This window comes from Buteo buteo, chromosome 3 (genome assembly GCF_964188355.1).
Source record: "Buteo buteo chromosome 3, bButBut1.hap1.1, whole genome shotgun sequence".
Taxonomy (NCBI): Eukaryota; Metazoa; Chordata; class Aves; order Accipitriformes; family Accipitridae; genus Buteo; species Buteo buteo.
In genome coordinates, this window is record NC_134173.1 from 35,480,971 (window position 1) to 35,503,557 (window position 22,587).

Below are 22,587 nucleotides of genomic sequence, written 5' to 3' on the forward strand. Positions count from 1 at the left end.
GCCCCTGTAAGATTCATTCTGTCTCCTGATAGGATTGTCCTGTCTGGTCTCTAATCTCTAAATATGGGCAGGTTAGCCTGAAAGTCTGCTGTTTCTTGATGTTAATATTTTTATTGTTACTCCTTGGGCAGGTGATGACAGCTAGAGGTTTGTGTACATAGAGCAGCCTGTGAAAAATAAGTTGATGTGTAAATTTACAGTACACTTGCTCTCTATGGATATTTTTGGTGATGCTGGTGTAGTTTGCTTTGCTCCCAGTGTGGACTACCTTAAATTAAGAAAAGAAATTCACTCTTAATATCTGACAAGGGAGATACTTTCTTTACTTTGTTGAAAGTAGCTGTGGTTCAGAGCTTCAAAAGTTGGAATCCAACTTCCCTATAAATTTAGTATGGTGAGGTATTGTTTTAATTTCAGAATTAATGCAAGTCTAAATTTACATTGCTCACGTGTAGACAGTTGTTCAAGGTCATTTCATAGTCACCAGTAATCTGATTGATATAGTCAGTGGAGCCTGGAGAATTACTGTGTTTAGCCTGAAGCAGATATCTGAGCAACTAAATTGCACTGCAGGCTCCACTGGCTGTGACCATAGTTTTAACATATAGCACACTTGTATACACCCAAAACTTAAGTATCTGGAGCTGAATCCCACTCTGTGTTTTCAGTGACCCAAGATGCTTGAAGCTGATGGTTGGAAGTTCTCCTTAGGGATCCACATATCACCAGTGTGGATTGCCTAGCTCACCATTGGGAAATTCTGAAGCTTGATGTACTAGGTTGTATTTGTCTTTGAAAATAAGCATGCTGATTTAATAAAAAACAAGTCAGAGGACATCTTGGAGCCACAAGAGGTGAAAGGCTGGCAATCAGACAATCAGCATTATTTTACAACTATTGGAGACTGCAGCTTTTCCAGGATATAGAAATCAGTGGTACCCCCACCTGGAAGCCTTTGATTCTTTCAAGGTGGATGACTCCCAGTTCCCAGCCCTGCACTGGTATTGCCATTCAAAATTTGCCTGCCTACCTTCTTTGGCCCTCATGTAATATGTTGCTGATGTTTGTGCTAACTCTACCGTATGTGTTTCCTCTGTAAGCGAAGCATGGAAATTAAAGTCACCTGAATTTTCAAAAGAAAAAATGGGAGAGGAGAATAGTACCACTCTGAGGTGTCTGCTTCAGCAAGTGATGCTTGTAATAGAGAAAGTGACTGAGATACCCAAACACAAATGTTGTCTCGCTGCTCTCTGAGAACATGCAGTCCAGTGCATCTCTTAGGGTCCCCTCAACAACTACTGTGATGAATTGTGTTGTTTGTATAAAAGACAGATTTGGGACTGATCCTTCTACAGATTTGGACTTGCCATTTCTCCTGTTTTCAGTGATTTCTGGGTCCCTGAAACCTCATAGATGTGTTTTTCAGTGCACAGGCAATCATTTATCCCTTCTTTTTCTTTTCTTTTTTTTTTTTTTTGGCAAGGCAATTGCACTAATCACCACAGCAGGCAGTCTGGGTATAGGCCATGTACTAGGCTTGAGACTGTTCCAGTCAAAATATTATTCTACTGGTTTTATGTTGGACTTGGCTGTGGTGACATTGCTGCCGCCCTGACTTCTAGGACTTGAGAAATATCTGGGCTAATTGTGACTTTGTTGTTGGGTTTTGTTGTTATTGTTGTTATTGGAAGGCTCCAGCCCTTCCAGGTTCATCATTAAAGACAGGTGTTTACTGTGGAATGATCGTGAGATGAATTACCGTAGCAAGGATGTGAATGTGTTGCAAAATTCTACCTGGGTCAGTTTTTCCACACTCATTTGTATTTATCTGAGGGAACCGAAGCACTGGGATGCTATGATATTTTCTGTCTTTGTTGTGGAAAAACTTATCTGTCTATTAAGAGAACCGAAAAAGAAAATGGAAGGTAAAACCCTGTCAAGTAATTTTTGCTGCATCTTGTGAAAAGTGCATGTTTTCCTAGTACGAACTGTTGCTCCCAGCTGAGCTGGATGACTTTGCTTGCAGCTTATTAGGACACTGCAATGGCAGCAGACCACTATGGGCACTGACATGCAGCTATGGTACTGTAGTTGGCCCTAGCAAAAGAAGAGATAATTTGCACAGACTTGGGAACATGAGAATCAAGGTATGAAAGTCTCCATCTGAAGAGATTCCAAAATCAGCAAAGTACGAGTATTCTGCAAACACTACTGAAACTCCACTGCATATTTAATTACACTTTGTTTTTGCTGACTGTACTGTTATGGACTGTAAGTATTCAAGAAATTATTTAAAGAATACATTTTAGGTTTTCTTTGTTGTCCTTAGCATTTTCAGCCCTGCAGGGACCTCGTTTCCAAGCATTGTTCCTGTATCCAGCAAGGCTAGAAGCAAATTTAAGAAGTGGGAGCCAGCATTTTCATGTGATGGCATTATTCCAGGAACTGGTGCTTTAGGATAAACAGTAAATATTGTGAAGCTTGCAAAACAGTTACTGAATCATTGCTTATACCCTGCTGATTTATTCATTGTTTGAGAGCGTAACTCCTCTGCTGTCTCTGCATCTGACCTCCAGTCACATATCCTTGGCATGAAAGAAACATGCTGTTGTTTCCAGCATCCAAACCTGAGGGTAACAAATACTATATTACCAGGTACATAAGCATCCCACACAAGCAACATCCTCTTTTGCTCCTTTCCCCAAATTACAAGAGTGCTATGATGATTTGTAGTGCTGAGAGTTGCATCTGCTCACTGGGATAGGGAGAAGGTCCAGTGTCCTTCTGGTGCAGGCAAGGCTGACACCTAGTGACCAGACGCATTTGTTCCTATGGGATTTCAGTGAATTCTGGTTCAGTCACTATTCTCTCTTTCTGGAAGGTTTAAACTTCAAAGTGAATAGTTAATTTATTTTATCATCACTTTGGGCCTTTGTTTTCAGTGTTTCTCGTGTACTCTTCTAAAGATGAAGTTAAGGTAGCTTGAAAGCTTGTTCAAGCTTGATATTGGAGCTGTGAAGGTTTTGCATGTAGTCTCCTGGGAGCTGTGCGTTGCAGCTGCTGTGAGCAAACTGTGAGATGACTGAACTGGTAAGTTCAGAATATGGTCCTTTTGTGGTTTTTTCCTTGATAAAATCATGGCTAACCTTGGTGTTTGGATTCTCTTTGCTCATCCTTTTTTAAAGAATCCAAAATCAAACATAATGGGCTATTCTCTGAGTTGCAGAATTTTCTGTCTACTGATATCTGCTGAGCAGTGGTAGCATCTTGCAATGACACTGCTGCCTGGAAAGCACTACCTGTTCCATCATCACTCCTGATCCTTCTGGAAATGCTTTGAGTTCTGTGCCTTAGCAAACTGCATATTAAAGAGGAAGAGTAAAACGCAGCTGAAAGACCCTTCCAGAATGCTTCTGATTTTTCTTTGGTTATCTAGATTAATATACTTCTGAGAATTGTGTGTGACCTTTACCAAAAGGAGTAGCCATATAAATTTGGGGAAACAGCCCCCACAATGTGAACCAAAGCAGTCTTCTCCTTATAAGAATAGTCACTGACTCCAAAAGTAGACTGCAGAGGTTCTCAGTGGTTCCTCATGTTAATGCGTTTCACATGAAACCCCATACTGAAGCCCTGAAGAAGCCTTCTTGGAGCAGTCCTTGGGGCTGGAGGAATTTTTTTGTCTTTTAAATGTCTTTTGTCATTTAAATGTTTCTTGAAATATTGGAAGTAAACATTTTGGTTGATTCAGCATGACTGTTTGTTACTAGCACTGTGTTTGGCTACACAAAGAGTCAGAGCTCAATGTTTTTCTGTGGCTGAAAGGAAACTTTGATTCTTCCTGAATGAAATAACTAGGAACTTGCACAAGCCCTGTGTTGTTGAACGGAAAAGGCAGGCTTTTTTTCCTTCAGATAATCTTTTATATCAGACTCAGAACTTTGCGTATGGCTCTGGTTCTGTATCTGTGGCATGTTTCTAATTAGCCCATGAAAAAACAAAGGTTCTGTGCATTCTAAAATCCACTGATTTTTCACCTGCTAACTATCTCTGATGGGGTCTGCCTCTGGAAAGAGGACTAACAAATTCTCAAGGCAAATATCTCTGTCAAAGGCAGCAGATTCCAGTCTCTGAGCAATACAAGCCTCCCTCATAGCCATTGTCTTTCCGTAAGTGTGGGATTCAGGTGCTCGGACATTGTGTACAAGAAACTCATTTTTTTATGCAGAGCAGTCCACATCATCGTGGCCTATTTTTTTTTTTTTTTTTCCATCATCACAGCTTTCACAGTTTTGTTCCAGGGCTGCAAGGGGACCAGCAAGCCTGGTCATCCCTGCCTGACCCACCAGGCAGTGACCTGTTCCCATCCCCAGGGAGATGCCCGATGCCCCGGCGCTGGGGCTGTCCCGGTGCCCCCGGCTCCCGGCTCCTGGCTGGGGCAGTGGGACGGGACAGGCTGCCAGCCCCTGCCCTGCTGGCCCCTCACAGAGCCATGACACTAGGAATGAGAATAGCAAAACCATCCACACACACGCATACAATGCAGTTCTTTTTCCCCATCTGAAAAACTGACAGTGCAATTCAGTGGATGTCTCAAAACTGTCACCCAGTAACATTTGCCTGAAGGGAAAACTGTGTTTTCTTACTCGTGTTTGCAGCCGTCCTTGGTGTTTCTCCAGAAGGACCTCACAAACAGGGTTAAAGGGTAGTTCATTTCCATAGTCAGTTTGAATAATTATTTTAAAAATTCACAAAAACTGACTTCTAAACTTAATTTCATTTACACTGAAAAGCTAATGATCAGTTATGAACAAGAGTCACAGAACAGGTAAATATGACTTTGATTAGGTATAAGTAATAAAGAGAGTTCAAATTCTTCATTTTGAAAGCTAAATATTGGGGACCCTGAAGGCCTTGAATGAGATCTTTGAGTTTATAAGGAATGCAGTGTATAATGATTGCCCTTCTTTTGCCTTTTTTTTTTTTTTTTTTTTTTTTTTGAGGTAACAGGAGTTTTGTTAATTGGTCAGACTAAGCCAATTGTTTTCATTATTTCAGACCACAAGTGCAGGATTCCTGCCTTTGTTCAAAGCAGCGTCGTGGGGAAAAATAAAGCTCTCCAGTATCAAAGTAACTTCTTGTGCCTACGGGGAATAAAGCAGGGCATCTGTTAGAGCTCTGCCTCCGTGGACAGGTAGATGTCACTTCTGGAAAACCTACTCAGAGCCTCAGGCAACTTGTATAGTCTTTGTCGGTCCTGCGCTGCTCTAGTTACAGTGGTAGGAGTAGTACCCAAGTAGCAGGTGCCCTGAGGTTGAGCTAGGTCCATACGTCTGCTCCAAAATAATGGGTGGTATGGAGCCTGGCAGTGCAGACATGGGAACATGTGCAGGCAGACCACTCAGAGCAAACCCCTGTGTTCAAAATTCCCCCTGAAACCCCCCTCGCATGGTGGCTACAGTCCTCCAGCGATGTCCCAGCCTGGAGATGATGGCACACAGCGAGCCCCATCACCCGGGAGGGTGCTGCCGTGTCCTCCTCTCCCGTGCCGTGACCTGGATGGGGAGCAGTTTGGGTGCCCTCCCCCTGCCGCCCAGATCCCTGGGTGGAACTGCTTTGCAGCTGGGTTGGGAGCCAAAGGGGTGACCTGCCTCCTGGTCTAGCAAGGGCGTTTGGAGGAGTTTTTTCTCCTCTGGCAGAGCTCACCCGCAAGGCCCTGCTATCAGCTGCACATGGTAATGCGGCAAGAATTATATTTCCTTTCTTCGAATAACGGCAAACCCAGCCCGGACAGTCACTGGCCTAGCTCTGCCTGCTCATACGACCAACTACCATCATACTAAAGAGGAGACTGATCTTTCAGACTCACATGCCCTTGTCAGAACTTTGCATGTGGTAATGTAGGAACCAACAAGTAAGGCATGCAGCTCTGTGGCCTTTATTCTGATTGTATAGTACCCAAATTTGCAAGAGCTTTAGTGATACTTCTGACTATCCAAGGAGTCAGGCCACTTATAAATATACTTCCTTTTTATATTACAAGCTTTTCTACCAATTCACTTGAATTTTAACTGTATTTTATTCATAATGCGACTGGATCCACCACACACTTGCAAATATGAAGTACAAAGGCACTTCCTAATTTCGGTCACAGCCAAAATTAAAGTTAAATGAAAGTTAAAGCTAAATGTACCTGTTTGATCTTAGTTCTCCTTCTCATGACTCAGGATGTCTCCCCACTGCACATTCACTTGAATTTTACAGAGCTGTGTTCTAAAAATACCAATTGATGAATCCTTAGGTAGAAGATTTTACACTGCTGAGATTGTCTGTTTGTTGGGTGTTTTTTTACAGAAAACCACCATGAAATGCATGATTCTACACTGAAACACTATTTTTGTATCTCTACCCACTGATATTCTTTATCAGAAGTCAACTGTTTGTGATAATTTCTGCTTATAGGTTTATTGACTCCTTTTTGAAACAGGAACTTTTGAAAATTCCTAATTCCACTTTCCTATAAAATCTTATCAACTAGTCCAAGTAAAGACATCAAGGTGAAGTATAGGCTTATGCATTAAGCTATACACTACAGTGTTATTCAAATAATGATGGAACTTTTGTGCTCGCTGAGGAATGACTGAATTTCTTTTTGTATGTTTGAGCAATTTGTTCAAATGATTGACGTGAACAGAAAACACTAAAAGAAAGAGGTTAAAGGGAGCATATAAAAGTCTCATATGAATGAAAAAGTTATGACATGGAAGAAATTTTAAAGGCTATTTAGTTTTCCAGGGAATCAGATGTTTTGTCTCTTCTCTTTGCCCATTTCAACCCCTTCTGTGCCATCCTTCCTAAGATGCTAAAGCCTCTGACCACTTGAAAGACATGTCTGAGGGTCCCACAGGACACAGATCATCCTGACTCATGGCACATTTCTGTTCTGATTAACCCCTCTGTACTAATTTGTTTGGATCAATTAGATTACATATCTTCTTTGGTTTTCTTCACAACCAATCTGAAAACAGATCTACACCAATGTCCCTCATTTACTACGAAAATATTGTAGTTTGGTACCCTTTGACTGATAATCAAAATCCAATCAGCAAGCTACTCCTGGCTATCAATTTGTTTCGGTAAAATGTGTGGTACACATAAATTGCTGATTTTGTCAAACTGCAGCCTGGCAGCTGAAAGCGTACCATCCCTGTATATATTCTTTACAGAGTTTTCAAGTAAAATTTTGACGTGGATGCATAATAGTCTATAGTATTTCTGGAAGGCTGGTGGTAGTAGTCCACCGGTCGCCAAGTTTGGGAGGCACAGATAGAGCAAGGGCTGGCGATGCTGACATAGCCACTTCTTCAATAGGTAGCAGAGGTCTCTGCTGCAGGCCCACCCAGAAAGGAGAGGAAAGGAAATATGCTTCGGTAGCTAACACTAATGACAGCTGACATTCCTAGAATATGATGGCGCTTATCACGACCTCATACAGTCAGAAGCTGATTTCCTTAATCAGGTTCAGAGAATGCTAGTCAAGTTTTCGTGTGCTTTAGTCTGATACCCTAAGGAAAGAACTGTTTTGCAACAGCATACGCTTGCCCATCTGCGTATCCATTTGGATCCCTCGCCATTTCTTTTGAAACTTTTTGAACTGTTTCAGTTCTGCTTGACGGAGGATTGGACGTGTCAAAGAGAGAAAGGTCCCACAAGCCACTTGAAGACAAGCAGCCAGACTGGGGGAAGAGGCTTATGTGTACCAAACGATAGATGGGCTTAAATGTGACTTCTTCTCATTAGACACCAGCAAACGTAGCTCCCAGACTTCAGCTAGAGAAGCCAGGCTTCAGCAGGGGTGCTGCTCATAAGCCATGGGTGAGGGCACGTGTCTCCCATTCTGGTGCTGTTGGAAAGATGCACATAAAGGTACTGACTGGAGAGGGAAACGATGAAATCAAATCCACAAAATAGCCTGTCAAAAGTAAAACAGAAACATTTTTCCCCCAAATATTTGGCAGTCACAGCTGTCTTAATGCTGCTTGTAACTGTAGTAAGAACAACCCCTTCAGCTGTGGTGTAATTTATACAAAGTTGACAGCCTTTTAAGGTTAGAAAAATTATAACTATAACCTTCTGCTTTCACATCAACAGGTCTAAAACTTCCAAAACTATTCCAAGTGTATTTAATAAAAATTCAGCTCAGCAAGTTGAATTTTTACATGCTGCTTTGTTCCAGTTTTGTCTTCACTTACTCTCTGCATCTTTTTTCACTTGCCACTCCTAAACAAGGGAGGCAGATTTTATTGATGGGTGTCAGAAACAGATACATGTGAAGCACAAACAATACAGAGAATAAAAAGTATTGGAAGCTGCTGTCAACCTAGGAGAAGATTTTCATTGACAAGGTAATTTCCCAACTTTTTGTGAGATGATCATTCACCCTTTATCCTAATTTATGCTGTGCATGACTTGGCTGTGACTTTTATTGATTACTCAGACAAACATAAAGAATAACGTCTTGCGTAAACTTGTTTTGCAGATGTGGACCATTTCCAAATTGCCTTAAAAAAATGTGTCTGTCTTCCTTTGCTACTAGTTTTCTCTGGGAGAGGAACCAGCTCCTTTTCTGCCCTGCCTGGAGCTGGGAGAATGCACCTGCCTGTGTGACTCAGTGGGAAACGAGGAGGTAACTCAGCTACGCATGGGGGCTCAAGAAGCTGGCTGGTACTTCCCAGCATCTCCCAAGGGGATTTAGCCACCAAAATATACTTATTGCTAAAACACTGGCACAGGCTGCCCTGCGAGGGCTGGGAGCTAAGCTGGCTGCCTCCCGCGGCCACAAAGGCCGGGGTAAGGAGGGGAGCGGCAGCAGTCCCCAGCTTGCGGTCGTGTTTTTCAGCCCTGCGGGTTTTGTGCCATCAGTGAATAAGGAGGCCGGTGTGTGTTTCTTTCTGACACTGACTGACAAAATCCATCTCTCTTGTTTAGGAGTGGCAAGTGGCAACAGATGCAGAATGTAAGCGGAGTCAGGTACAAAGCTGGAACAAAGCAGCGTTCAAAAATTCGACTTACAGGACTGAATTTGCGGTTAATCCACCTGGAACAGTTCTGTCAGTCGCAGGGGCGACCTGCAGAGCTTTCCGAGCAGGGTGGCATTCGCCGCTGCCGGCAGGAAGAGGCATCCAGAGTTCCCCAGTGGGAGGTACACCCATCACGGCCACCGCCTCACAGGAAGTTAGAATTAAGGCTGCAGCGGGGTGAGGTGGGGTTTTTACCCGCAAATTAAGCTACAAGAACTTGGACGAAGGACGACAGCGTAGTGGCCGCTGGGGGGAGATCTTACCCCGGCCCGGGGGCGCGTTCGGCTCCCGAGCGCCGGGGCGAGCTCTTGGCTCCATCTCGGGGTCAGGCATTGAGATTCAAAGTCTCTCATTTGGGAGGAGAAGTCTCGGGGGTGTTCCGAAGCAGGAATACTTCCAAATGTGCTTTGCGCCACAACAGGGCGAGCTGTTTAAAACGATGGGAAATGTCCCCAGCCGTCTTCTTGTAATTAATTGCTCGTGAAAGCTTTTAACGCTTTCAGTCACGCGTGGAGATTAATGAGGCAACAGCTTTGGGGGGAAGGAAAGGAGAGTTTTGAAAGATAATGGTCAGTAAATGCAAAAGCTGCTACTCTATTACCTTTACATTTCCTGGTGTTAAAAACTGCAGTCTCTGAGGATATCTGTAAGTCAGAAATGGTAAGATGAATATTCTCATTACACTGAAAAAATGAAGTGGTGGTGAACTCTTTAAGATTGTCAGGAAAAGAAGTACTGACAATACAATAAGCAAATGTCTCTTGTAAGGACACTTTTTCTTTCTCTTAATGGATTTAAATGGAAAGTATTCATTAAGCATGATATGTTCGGGTCAGTTTTCAAGAGGGTTAGAATTACATGATGCTACATCACTCTACAAACAGCCCCACTGAGCTGCTTATGAAGTTACTGTTTAGTGGAAGTAAACGTATTCCTCTAGCACTCTGCTTACAAATTAAAGAACTGAAGGTATGCTGAGATTTAGTCTTCTAGGTGGGAAAGCTGCACCAAGCAGCCAAATACCGGAACACGTAGCCTTGGGAAATCAGATACAATACAAACCCACAACATTTTCATGCTCATTTCTATAACCAAAGTGTTATGGGTAACTAATTTTGTGATGTGCAGTCCATGTGTGTAACATGGCACTGCAAGCGTCCTACTGAAAGGGAAATAGACATCTATTCTCCTTTTCACCCTAAAATCAAGTAAAGTACCATTCTGTGGACCCAAGCTCAAAATGGCCAATTCGAGGATCACAAAGAGTGAGAGTGGTATATTTCTGCCATACAGCTGTGTCACCTCCTGGTTGTCAATAGGCAGCATTAAGCTAGGACAGAAAGCAAACTATCTTGCTTTTACCATCAGTGAGTCATCTAATTCCTTTTCACCTCCCATTCAGGAAAGATGTGAATGTATAGTGAAGTAGGATCTTCAGATTTCCTTAAGCTTGGGAAATTTTTAGCATAATAGTGCAACGTAAGTGTATTAGAGAAAGACTGTCTTGTTGAGGACAAGATTTTGTGGTTTGGGTTTTGGCAACCTAATTGTTTCATAAACTCTGCTGCTTTCCTGAAGTCCACTACTGGCAGATACCTTGTTAGATGGGAAATACACTGCTGACTCTGGGAAGTTTTCCATTTTCTTCCAGAAAGCACAGCAAGGGTTTCAAATCTGGTTGTCCTCAACTCCTCTGGTTACAGCCCTGCGGAAATAAGACAAATGTGAAGGAGAAAAGCAACCTATGTAAGCTCAGACAACAATCACCGTTGTCTTCCCTCCATGCCCCAACAGAATGTAACATCTCCTGTGACATGTTAGAGACCTCTCAAAAGAGATCTTCCAGCCACAACAAAACCAGATTAAGTTTACTAACTCCAAAAATGTTCAAAAGCAAGAGCTGTTTTGTTTGGCTTGCTACACCCACTGAGTGTAGTAGGTGCAGGGGCCAAAGGACCATATAATTTATTATGCTTCTTTTTGATGGAAGTAGTCATTTGCCAAAGTCAATGGATTTATTTTCTCCTGTGAAGTACCCATGGAGTGATGTGCCCAGCTCCAAGCCAAGACCTTTTTATGACACATTCACTTGGTGAAATCTTTTTCCCTTAAGGTTAGCTTAGATTTTCAGTGAAAGTTTTGTGACTGAAGTTTGCTAATGAGTAACTCTCCTGCATGGCATGAAGAACAGACTCCTTAAAGTTTCTGTCATGTACAAAGGCAAAAATCACTGCAAAGTTTGTTGACTGCATGTGCCCTATGAATTGCAGTGAGCTTCAGGAGACAAGAAGCCACCTTGAAGCCTTCTGGAATTGGGTGAACTAAATTGCTCAAGAAGCCCCTTTGACGTCTGTGCCTCTTAATTGTGAAACTCAAGAAACTAAGGTTGGTGACTTTATTTCTCATGGATGATTGCTCTAATTTACACAACACAGTCATGAGCAATATCAGCTAGAAAATGAATATCAGATAGAAAATGATAAGTTGTTCAGCACACTTAGAAGATCAGATTCTGCCCAGCTTAAATCCGGCTTTGCATGCTAAAGTCAAAGAGCAAGCATAATGTTCACCTTGCAGAGCCTTTTCCATTCGTATTTATCTTAGACATCTGTGGAACAGAAGAAGAGAAGGTTTTCTGGCACGTGGAAATGTATAAGTCTCCTCTCCAGCACAGTAGAACTGGATAACCATAAGAAATATAATGTACTGTGTTTTTCTGTGACAAGTGACACATGAGATTTTTGTAGTAGAGTTCAATAAATGCAATTTATTGTTTCAGAAGGCAGAAGTGATTATTGTGGTTTCTGTCATCATCTCTTTGAAAAGAATCAGAATAAAATGCTGAGCAGACTGGTAAAGGACTTCTCAAGCTCTCCTGCTACCTGATGATTTTTTTATGGTTTTGAGGTAGAACTATGGGCCCGCTCATGAGACATGGCCCAGGAGTTCCCAGATATCAGTGAACCTAATCTGAGATCTTACTGTTCAATTGCTCTGTTCAAGTGTGGACAAGAAAATAAAGTCCTGTTTATTTCAGAGCTGTCCTCGGCGTTTCCACAGGTTTTGCGATACTGCACAATGGATGGAGACTTAGAACAAAAGCACAAGGGCAGGTTCAGCTACTTCTGAATTTAAACGTTCCTCTATGTAGAGTCTCTTGTAATATAAAGAAAATCCCTGCTGAGGCAATCTTCTACTTATTTATTTCAGGATCACATGAACTGGCAGAGAATGTCCTAAGCTTTGTTCCTAGCTCTCAGTTTGACAAGCTGTCCAGAGTCAGAATAACCCTGGCCTCATACTTCTTCCTAGAGTCTCCTGCTGAGTGTAAAATATGGCTGTCTTGCAGTTTGAATAAGGCTTTTAATGTGCCATGGGATGTCACGGTCCACAGAAATGGAATACAGTGTTCTGCTTGCTGAGAAACAGAAAAAAGCTAACCAAACTGGTTTCTTCCTCCTGAGTACATAGTGACTGACTCAAAATTCAGTCACTGAGACTAAAAATATCAGCCTTCATCACAGAAAAAAAAAAAAGAAAAGTATTTGACAGATGGATTTAGTCTTCCCTCAGCAGGAACATCTATTTGCCACCAAAAGTTTAGTGAGTACACTGAGGCCAAATAACATGGTCTTGTCTCCCAGTGCATCATTAACAGAGTGTGGGGTAAGACAGATGTTATTTCTTTGAATTAAACCCTCCAAGAGGTCTCTTGTAGAAATCATGCTGTTTTAAAGGTTGTAAGTGGCTGGGGGAAAAATAAAAGTTTACCTGAGAATATAAAGAGAAACAACTCTTAAAAGCAGGGCTTTGTTCCTCCCTGCTGTTATGCTCAAAGGAGCTGAAGTGCTGACCCCCTGGTCCTCACAGGGAACTACGGGTACAGGCACGGGCTGCTCTGACCAGGCTAGTCAGTGATTTCTGTGCAAACATCAATGACTACAGGAGCACTTCAGGAACAACAAACAAGGAGTGCAGCATCAAACATCTCCAGTGCTGCTGAGTATTCCTACAGGTTTCTTACTGCCTTTTCCTCCTTCCTTCTTCCTGATGCGGTGCTATCAGTTGCAGAGCAAGGTGAGATATGAGACAAATCTGTTCTGTCCAGCCCTGATGAAGACTTACCTGTGGAAATGGCCACTAGCTGATGATGAGATATCAGAAGCAAAATAAATCAGCACTACTTTGGGGTGAGTTTTGTCCAGTGGACAGGAAACCTTCTCAGAAAGCACTTGGTGAGGGCCAAGGCTGCAGGGTTTGTGCATAAGTGCTAAAGTATGTGGAGGACTTGGTGAGACAGCTTAAAGATACCTTCTGGAAATCTTTGCTCTCTCTCGCTGCCTCTACCAAGAAGAACCCTGGCACAGCCCTGATTCTGAGGCTGATACTACTTTTCAGCACTTTTTTACTTCCAAGCCAGCACTGAGCTGTATTTTCCTCCAAGCTTTACAGAACGCTTTTTTACTGTGTTGGACTCAACCAAGGCTAGTCTCCATTTTAATAGATGTATTTTCCACAGGAAATTAATGTATTGTTTCCCCAAAGCTATTTCAGTCTGTAAACTTCACTGCAGTCTGCCCAGTTGCACGTTATTTCAGCCAGCCAAACGAATCTAGTGCCCCCGACAGTCCTCTTAGTAGTTTTAGCCAAGGGAATTGTGTCAGGCTTAGATTTACTACTTGGATCTTCCAAAAGACAGTCCCCTGCAAGAGATCTGGCGGCTGAATATTCCTGTTTTTTTCCCAAGGAAACCTGCTGACAGAGAGAGTACTGTGTTTTCCTAATTATTGTGTTAGTTCTCTGACTGTATGTGTATCAAGGTACCTATAGATACCAGGATATATGGTGCATATGGACTGTATGCGTACTGTGATACCTACAGATACCAGGATACATGGTATATAGGGACTGTATGTGTATCATGGTACCTATAGATACAGTGCATTCTGTCTTTGACTGTGGATTTGTATATTTTTAGAAGTCTTTTCAGTCAATATTGTTGGGATTTTTTTAAATTAGCATGGGTAGTTTGAATTCTTCCTTTCCTCAGGAGGCATTAATAAAATGGCAGTGGGGGCGCAGCTTCACTTTTAAGGTGACAAACGCTTGCGAGCCACGACGATCCCTTCCCTGAGCCATTCTCTGTCGAGATGACAAGTAGCTGGCGGCTGTCAGGTCTGAGTAGGAAATCTCCACAGCGGCGCTGAGAATGTTTATTGTAGGGAGAGAACTTTTGCCCTGTGAAGTCACCTCCTACTAGTCACCAGTAGGTTTCTGATATTCTATCACAGGAAATTCCTGGTGGACCACAAAAGCAATCCCCTGAGTCCAGCTGCTGCGGGGGGAGAAGTGGTGCACCGCACCGCCGGGTTGAGCCTCAGCCTCCAGTGTGGGGCAGAGCACCTGTGCCCTGCAAAATGCAAACTCTGTGCTCCTCGAACAATGTTAAAATGAACTATACAGGGGGGCAAAGGTCAAGTGAACCATTATTGTGCTGCATTTTATGCAAACAAAAAAAATGTATTAGAGGATGTGCTTTGTATTGTAACAAGGTACTGTAAGATTATATTTAGGCTTCATGTCTTTGAAGCCCTTGGTAACACAACTGTATAATCACAGCTCTTGATGTTAATGAGGAAGTTATATTATAAGGTACTCCATCTAACTGGGAACAGTGTAGGAAGAATTAACAACCTTTAGGAGAGCGTATAAAACCAGCTATCAAGACCTCAAATGCTAGTTGGAACAGGGGAATATATTCACATTTCTGCAAAGGAGAAAGAAAAAAATAGCAATTGGTAATTACTTTACTCACTTTTGAATGCAAAGGCCTTGCTTGTCAGACGCCAATTCTTTTTCTTGTACACCTTGGAAGACACAGCCCTCATTAACACTCCATTTTCCCCTGCTCTTCTGCCGGGATTTCAAGTATCTGATCACAGTAGCTACCTTAGTAAGTGAGCAAGACTGGATGAACCTTTATCTGCCTGAGTTAGCGCACTGCACAAAAGGGAAGCAGCTTTGGAAAGGATAAGCACCATGTATGTGGTTGGATGCTATAGGGGTGTGGGTCCTTTAACTAAAAGGCATCAAACTCCTCCTTTCTTTTAAACATAGGGATGCCGTGGAAGCAAAATACTGACCTCTGCTAAAAATAGATGACATGCTTCCAGAGAGCTGTTATTAGCTTCTAACCAATGTCTGATTTCATCTGTCTGCAACCTCAGGATGTGTAAGCCTTCTGAAAAGGGCGCTTTCTGGCACTTGTAGGATTTTGATGCCGCACTCCTTGTTTGCTGTTCCTGGGTTCATTGACTTTTGCATCACCATGCCATCGGTGACGAGCCTTATCAGAGCAAACTGCGCCAGTGTGTGTGTAGGTGCAAGCAGCAAGGAGCCAGCACTTTAAGCATCAGCTCCTTTAACCAGAGCAATACAGAGGAACAGAATTATGCTTTAAGAGGTTGTGTGTTTTGGGGGGTTGGTGGTGGTGGTGGCTTTTTTTGAGTTAATGAGTGTGGCTATCTCCTCCTTTTTTTTGCAAAGAATATTTTGGGGAGGGGAAAACTAGCTGTGGCTGATCATGAGCACTGCGGTAGCCTGCAGCAGCTGCACCAGGTTCTGGCCATCCCAGAGCACGTAGTCTCTAGACCTAGGAAGAAGGTGGTATAAAGAAGTACTCTGAAGACGCCCATGTGACTTAGAAGCATATGCACCATTTTTAAAAAGTGACTTACTGAGAAGTGATGGGCTGGGTAGGGCCTGTAGAGAAGTCAGATGGGCATTTTTGAAAACTGTACCCCTTATTTTAAAAGAAAGGAAAACGTGAGGCAATCGCAGCTGATTCAGCATCCGGCAGTCTCAGCCAAGTCATATTTTACCTCTTCCCTTCCCTCCCCGCACAAAACTTCCAGGAAAACCTGCAAAGAAAAGGCATATGTGGGTAGGAGGAGACCTGCCTTTAATTTCTGTACCTCCTATTCAACACAATGCCACACAATGCACAGGATGCGAATATCCCAAGGCACCTTATACAATACAAGTAACAAAAGCACACACACATGCACAAGAAAGGGGGGAGCAGCAAGCATGACAGGGTTATAAAACAAAATGCAGGTAAAGCTGTCTGTAAAATGCTTATGCAAAGGAGACTCATTAAAAAAAATCATCTTTACAAAGGAGAAATGTGGGGGCTGGAGAAATGTTCAGGTGATCACGAGAATTTGATTTCCATTTCAGAGCAGGATTTATCTGGTTTCCTCTGTCATGTTGAAAGCAGCGGCCAGATCTTCATTATCAACAGAGGAGGAGTCTGGCGCAATACGTCCTCAGTGCAACGTCCACTGATGCTTCTATGATACTATCTATAGAGCAACCTGGAGCCAGCACTGAGTCATATAATGGCTGTAATGATAGCAAGCAGCAATTGCTGTGGTTAGAAGCATACCGTGGCTATTCGTTTCCCCTTCTTTTGGCTGTGGAGAGGAGAGTGTGTGTAGGAGCTGCTCACTCCCACAGACCCACCACCTCATCTGGTTAAAAGAGATCATTCAGGGGACAGGACCAAAAGCACTATTCTGATGAAGTGGTGCAAAGTATTTGGAGAAACACCCAGCATTAAGGCTACTGTCAGCACTAAATGAGTGCATCAGAGCCTGATCAAAGAAATCTAAATTTTCTTCAACCCTCTTGCTGATACATTGCTCTGCATTTCCATTAGAAAGACAGTGTTGTGGGTGAAACACCTGGAGCCTTGCCTGACCTGCTCCTGCTTGCAGGCTCATGCACAAGTTACTGGTGAATGAGCTCACAAAAATCTTCAAAAAACCCCGTGTAGCCTCCAGAGGTTTGCAGCAAGAATGTATTATGTGTTTTTGAACAGGAATAAAAGCAACACACTTTAAATAAAAAGTGAGAGATGAGATCTTTACATACTTTCTTTATTAAAAGGACCAATTTTTTAATGTAGAGGGCTTCATACACAGACAGGAAACACTAGATGATTTTTAGTCACAACAGTGTTAGCTGGAGCATCAAAATCAAACGTGAATATACAGAGGCAGAAAGGAGACACTGCAGGAAATTTAAGTGGGATACAGCCATGAATCAATTCTCCCTATGGAAAGTGGTCATTGGAGTAACTTATTACACATTACTTCTGTGTTTAAGAAAAAAATGAAGGTGGCACTTTTTTATTACATTTGCATGTTGATGGACAGTTGCTATCAGTATAGTGTAATTACAGTGGGAAAATAGGATTGTTTGCAACATCTTTGCTGCCTAATTCTGTATCTGAAAAAATGAGCAATACAAAATTTTCCCTTGGTAGGGGTTTGGTTACCACATCAAATCCATGCTTGGTATAACGTTACTGGTAAATTCACTAAGAAGGAGGAAGAACAACAGAAATACCAGAGAAGTCTTTTTTTCATTATACAGTGAGACAAAGCAGAGATTTTGTGTAATGGCTCTTGAAATCATGACTGGCAGAACCACATGGCCCAGACCCATCAGCAGTCATGGCATGGCGTCTGCACCTTGGGTGGGTTGTAGAGCTGCAATCGCTGTGCTACTTAAAGCTACCTAAAAGTTTTGCGTAAAGGATGTGTTCTTACTATATAATATTGTATAGCACTACTCCTTACATTGCAATCTGGCTTTTGACTTTGTTTTTTTTTTAAAAAAAAAAAAAAGGGGAACAAAGAAAAGGTTATCTTAGCTGTGTGTATTATCTTTTACAGTAAGAAGATACATAGGGGTTTTGGAAGGTACACATAAAATTGATTTTGTACTAGGTAAGTAAATGTTACTTAAAAAAATTTAAAAAAATTAAAAATTTTTTGTGTGTGTTCATGCATTGTAATCAAAGTTTTGTGTTTTAATGAGAGATTGGATAAATAAATAGCCCCTCCTACAGCAGGGTCCAGCCCAACTCCCCAGCGAGCTCCTCACCTACTGCTTGTGTCTTGTTCCCACGCAATGCTGCAGAACCTGGCCTTGACTGGCACCTCGTAATCCTGACTAGCCAGGAAAAGGAGTCATTTGTTGCCTAGACATTGGACTGAGTGGTGAAAGTGACCAAAAGTGAATCAGTAGGTTAGTTCCAGTAAGTGATTTCATTTTTCTTGTGTTTAAAAAATTTTACTTGGCTGAAAGCCAGTGATTTGCCTAGAAAGACGCTAAACACAGATGATGCCTGCTCTGTGAAAATTAGCCTGTACCATGCACCACTGTCCTTTTAGCATGTTCTAGTATCTATCAGCGTGCACTTAGAAATCTATCCTTTTACAGTGAAATAGCTCCCAAAGCTTATCCCATGGATACTCTGCATACGGGTTTCTTGCAGAAGATAGAGCTCTTATCTGCATGTGAAAATGTTTTGATATATTTCCAGTCATCCAGAATCCAAATTCCTGTGTGGACAAGTGGTTAGATGCAGAGTCAATTTTTGGAGGGCCTTGAGTCTCTGATGGGGTTTGGATAGACTGAACAAAAAATTATGTTTGCTTACCACTAAACTTTTCTGCAGTCTAAAATGATTCCTGTTCTGCACTGATGAAACCAAGACCTTGTGAAGGGACTGGAGTTGTTGGGTTTTGTGTATGTAAAATCAGAAAGACTGAACCACCACAAAGTAGCCCTGAGACATGAGGCCAGGAATTTAAGGAACATTCCAAGAGTCTGGCCTGATCAACAGAGTTTTGGCTGCTCTGTAGAGCAGCTGTACCTCTCTCACTCATAGGCTGCAATACCAGTAGACTACTTTAAGCAAAAATTTACTTTGTTGAGCAGTTAACCCTCTTATTTTCCATCGATCTACTTTTGAATGGGAAGGTAGCCTTACTCTGCACAGAGTACAAGTTAAATTGGATCTGCTATCCTGTAATTCCATATTTCCTCCATCAGATTCCAGGGCCAAAAAAAAGAACAAGCTATAAAAAGCTGAATAAATTATCTAAAACCCACATAATGAAAAGCTGACACATTTCATTAATCTTGAGAGGAGAAAGGGTTTTCTATTGGGGAGATCTGCGTAGAAAGGAGGAAACTTCATGTGAGCAAAGGTACAAGGAGAAGCTTGCTGAGATCTTTGGAGTGTAATAAAGCATAACCCAACCACAGGTGACTACTTCACACCGTGAACCAGGTCTGACACCCCAGTGTTTCTCTGGTGCACACAGAGATCTGATGCTCTCCTTGATTAGATACAGTCTCATAACCCAGATGGACAATAATCACCAATATCAACAAACTCAGCCTCATAAGGCAGCGGGAAATTAGTCCAAACCCCAAACCCTAATTCTGTAGCTGAGACTTCTCTTTCATTTCAGTTTGCTCCAGAACACAAATGCAAACATCTCAATTTTTGTGGCTTATTAATACACAGAACCTGAACTGAAGATCAGAGCCATCCCCTTCCCTTCCTCTTCTTGTCTGCACTGGGTTCTGCCAGAATCTTACCCAGCAGTGACAACAGTGGTAACAGTGATATTTGCTTTCAACTATCTCTAATAATGTCTTCAAAGTAGAAATAACCACTTTGACAGCTTGTGACACATATTCAGTTTTGACTCATGCTTGTAATTTCAACTAGTCACCTAAAAAAACCCCCAAAACAACCCCAAAACATCCTCCAAACCCTTCTATTTCTACCCCACCGCTGCAGCACAAACATGTCAGACAAGACAACATGTTCTAAAGCTGCTGGTAAAGCATCAGGCAGGCTTATGCTTAGGAACAATACACAACACAACGGACTTTTGTGCTTGTTGCTACCGGGAGGAATGAGCAGGTGACCATATTACTGACGCCTGCATCTTCCAGGAGTAAAATTTATTTTAATAGCTATGCTGTGAACTTCAATCCCCTTCCTGGGTCTTGAATAATTAATCTTGAGAAGGTGGGATAAGAACACGAAAGTATGTCTCTTAACTGCAGGTGGTGAGCATGGGCTACTCTGTTTTTAATACAGGTTTTGGCCAGGAAGCTTCATATCCAATGGACATTTTCATATTTATATCATTAGAAAAAAATCACAGCATCTATCTACGAATGTTTGAACAAGACTTGTATGTTATTGTCTCGGTTATAAAGTGACTCAGTGCAGCAGGAATGCCAGCTATGAGGAGAGGAATTCTTTACATCCCACCCAAGGGAGTAAGAGGGAATCTCTGGCACATCCCTGTGCAGAGTCCCAACAGCAAGACAGCTTCCAGCTGTTGGACACGGCAGGACTTAAAAGCGAACTACAAAGTGGAGGGGGAGCATGGGTGTGTTTTGCTTTGACTGTGCTGTAGTGCACAAAGGACAGCTAGTTTTCCTCCTGATTTTTTTTTTTCCTCTCTGCTTGTGTTTCTTTCGTTTGTTTGTTTTTTAACATCAGGAATTTGGGGTTTGCTTGTCCCTGGAAAACTCCGTGACTAGGCTGAAATAATAATAATACAGGAGTGAAAGCTGAGAAATCAAATGGAAAGGATTTAGTAGTGGACATGGTAGTGTTAGGTTAATGGTTGGACTCAATAATCTTAAGGGTCTTTTCCAACCTAAATGATTCTATGATTCTGTGATTTCTGCATCTGGGGCATCATCAGCATTCCTCACAAGGTGCAGCACATAACCCAGCCATCTCTGCCATCACTAACATCGCACTGACAGTCGAATACTAAATTTCTTGGCCATGTACCTGTAGGGTGCTGGGGTGGCCAGTTCTGTGTACTGACAGCATTAGCTACCCTGTGCTGGGTCTATAAGGCATTTTTTATTCATGCATCCTGGTGCTGGACAAGAGAGATGAGCTCTTTGGGTAGCTTTCTACTTCCACCTTCAAAATTCTTATACACGGATGTACTAGATTTCTCCCTCTCTGCTGCTTGCCCTGCACTAGAAATGCTGCATTATATTTAGGGAAGCCAGAGAGACCACTACCCACAGAGAAGCCCTTCTGCACCGACCCTGCCACAGCAATGCTTTACTTACCTGTAAGGCACATCACAGCTTTGTGGGGATTAGACACCATCTCCCATTCCCAATGTATTTACCCAGCCCCAGAAAAAGGACGGCCCCAAGCACGATGTCCAGCTGCAGGGCCTCACTAGAGAAATAGAAGCAGGGAGTGTTGGCATTTGTAGTGCCCCTGCTAACCCCTGGGGTGCTGAGCACAGGGCTGCGTGAGTGGGCCCATCACGAGGGCTGTGGGCGCAGCTGGCTGAAAGGGGCAGTGCGCTCCCATCCCAAAACAGCTGCCCCCCAGCCCAGATGGAGCACGGCTGGAGCGTGCAGCTGTAGGCATCCAGCCACATGCTCTTCTTGTTGGCTCTTTGTGGAGTTGCCAGTGGGTACGTCTGTTCCCTGGGACCCAGGCTGTCTCCATGAGAAGAAGGCGAGGATATGGGTAGCCTGGGGAGCAGCAGCCAGCACCTCCAGTCTGCCAGGGGGAAGAAAGCCTGGCCAGGTGACATCGGAGAGGGAGCTCTCCCAACTTTTTCCTTCCTGCAGCTGTGGGTTGGTGAGTGCCATCTGGTGAGTGGTCATGGGCATCTCCTGCAGGTCAGTGCACTGCTGCTGCTGCTGGGAGAGATTTAGAAGGGTAGCTGCATAAAAGTGTGTGTGGCAGAGCAGCAGGAGCGAGCAGTCCTGTTGTGGGTGCTGGACACCTTCACACAAAGAGCAAATTCCTTGGTCAGACCCTGGGGCAGCTGATACTGGTGCTTTACAGCCTGGTGTAGGCACCAGAGTCAGCAGCACCAAGCAGGGTAGCTGAGCATCGGTGCTGAGGTAGTGACATGGATTCGGCTCCTCTGTGGGTTTTGGAGCCAGGCTCGGTGCATGTGTCAGTGGGGATGCCTACTGACAGCTCTCTGTTCCTCTTTTAGGGCCAGTGCTATTGCTTCACCCCTTGAATTATACACTAAGTGCTCAGGGCAAGGGTGAAGCCTTTGTTCTTTGCAGTATTGCCTGGCAAGGTGATGGAAGGTAAGAACAGCAATATGCAAACATAGACCTGGAAGGGACTTCTTCAGCCTTCATTTCAGGCCCTGGCCTCCCAGGTATTTGTGTTGTAAAACCCCTTTCCAGCTGATGTCCATTTCTCTGGGGGAACATTTAAGCCATAATGAAAACAGAGGCATTTTGGTGATCCACTTTCTACACCGAAAGAGGATAGACAAAAAGATGATGCAAACTCACTTTAAAGTAAAAAACATGAAGAGGGCTAATTGATCTCGGTAGCCTTAGAAGGGATTATTAGACATAATAATTTATTTTCTGTTTCTGTGTCATTAGTTGTAGGTCACAGCAGTACCCTTAAGGATAAATCTGGCCACAAAACCCTGAAAAGCAGCTCACAGCAGGAATTGCAGATTTAGGAATCCACAGGTGAGTAGTGGCTGAGCTGGCTCAGCAATTTAATGCACTATGATTGACTAATACTTCTTTCTAATGCTACCTGCATGAAGAAATAGGCCTTTGCCATTTAATTTGGTGTCCATTCACTTGCCATTAGTTTAAC